The 1,209-nt window shown below is 38.4% G+C and overlaps 2 non-coding genes across 2 annotated transcripts; both read left to right on the forward strand.

The window, feature by feature from the left end:
* Positions 1 to 621: 621 nt before the first annotated feature.
* On the forward strand, positions 622 to 753 carry LOC149526182 (U6atac minor spliceosomal RNA). The gene has a single exon (XR_016352260.1). It is a non-coding gene; the product is annotated as a U6atac minor spliceosomal RNA (small nuclear RNA).
* Positions 754 to 846: 93 nt separating this feature from the next.
* LOC149526183 (U6atac minor spliceosomal RNA) lies at positions 847 to 978 on the forward strand. The gene has a single exon (XR_016352258.1). It is a non-coding gene; the product is annotated as a U6atac minor spliceosomal RNA (small nuclear RNA).
* Positions 979 to 1,209: the final 231 nt, after the last annotated feature.

Here is a 1,209-nt window from a genome sequence, read left to right on the forward strand (position 1 = left end):
CTTGACATGGGTACAATTTTGTTGGCCTTTTCTTTGGTAATTGGTAGTCTTCACGTCATCTGATTATCTTATTTACATTCATCAAACAAATTTTGTTCTTAATCGAAAAAGAGTGGATTTTGATACACGCCTTATCGTCTTTTCGGTTTTTATGGGTTCCGTTCATTAGTTTTTTCGCGGTAAAGGCTCAAACTTCTAGGTTACTTGCGTCAAAATTTTCCCCCAATCCCACATCACTTAGGAAATCGGAATCTGGCTAATATATATGAGGGCTTCCGAAATCCACCGTCACTTAGAAAAGCGGAGTGATGGTCATACATATGAGTCCTTCCGAAATCCCACATCTTTTAGGAGATAGGAATCCGTGTGATATACATGAGGGCTTCCGAAATCCCACATCGCTTAGGAAAGCAGATTCTGGGTAATATATAGGAGTGCTTCCGAAATCCCACATCGCTTAGGAAAGTGTAAGCTGGGTAATATATAGGAGTGCTTCCGAAATCCCACATCACTTAGGAAAGTGGAGTCTGGGTAATATATATTAGTTCTTCCGAAATCCCACATCCCTTAGGAAAGTGGAGTCTGGGTAGTATATATTAGTGCTTCCAAAACAAAAAGCCTGTGTTCGGAGAAAGGAGAGATGGTTGGCATCTCTCCTGACTGCGTCGAGAACAGCCCTTGGGCTGATCTGTGAGCAACACATTCGGTTAAGACTCTCCCCCTTCAAGGTGGATCCCTAGACCCATTTTTTCTTTTTGTCTTGTAAATCGTGCTTCCGAAATCCCACATCGCTCAGGAAAGTGGAGTCTGGGTAATATATATGAGTGCTTCCTATACAATGAGCCTGTGTTCGTAGATAGGAGAGATGGTTGGCATCTCCCCTGACAGGGTCGGGAACAGCCCTCGGGCTTACCTGTTACCAACACATTCTGTTAAGGCTTTCCACCTTCAAGGTGGATTTCTAAACATTTTTTTTCTTTTTGTCTTGTAAATCCAAGATAATTAAACTTGATTTTTGTAATAATTTATAATCGAAAATAAAATCTGCTTTGTATTCATTGAATAAAAGAATAATTTAACTTGCTTTTCCGTTTTAATTAATTGTTGAAAATAAGCATTGCTGAAATATCATTATATAGATTTTTTGAAATGAGGAAAATTCTTCTATTATTTATCAAAGGTATTAATGAGAATATAAACAGAAAATTA

Source organism: Theobroma umbraticum, unplaced genomic scaffold, assembly GCF_002168275.2.
Source record: "Theobroma umbraticum cultivar Fairchild unplaced genomic scaffold, ASM216827v3 scaffold_3427.0, whole genome shotgun sequence".
In the NCBI taxonomy this organism is placed as follows: Eukaryota; Viridiplantae; Streptophyta; class Magnoliopsida; order Malvales; family Malvaceae; genus Theobroma; species Theobroma umbraticum.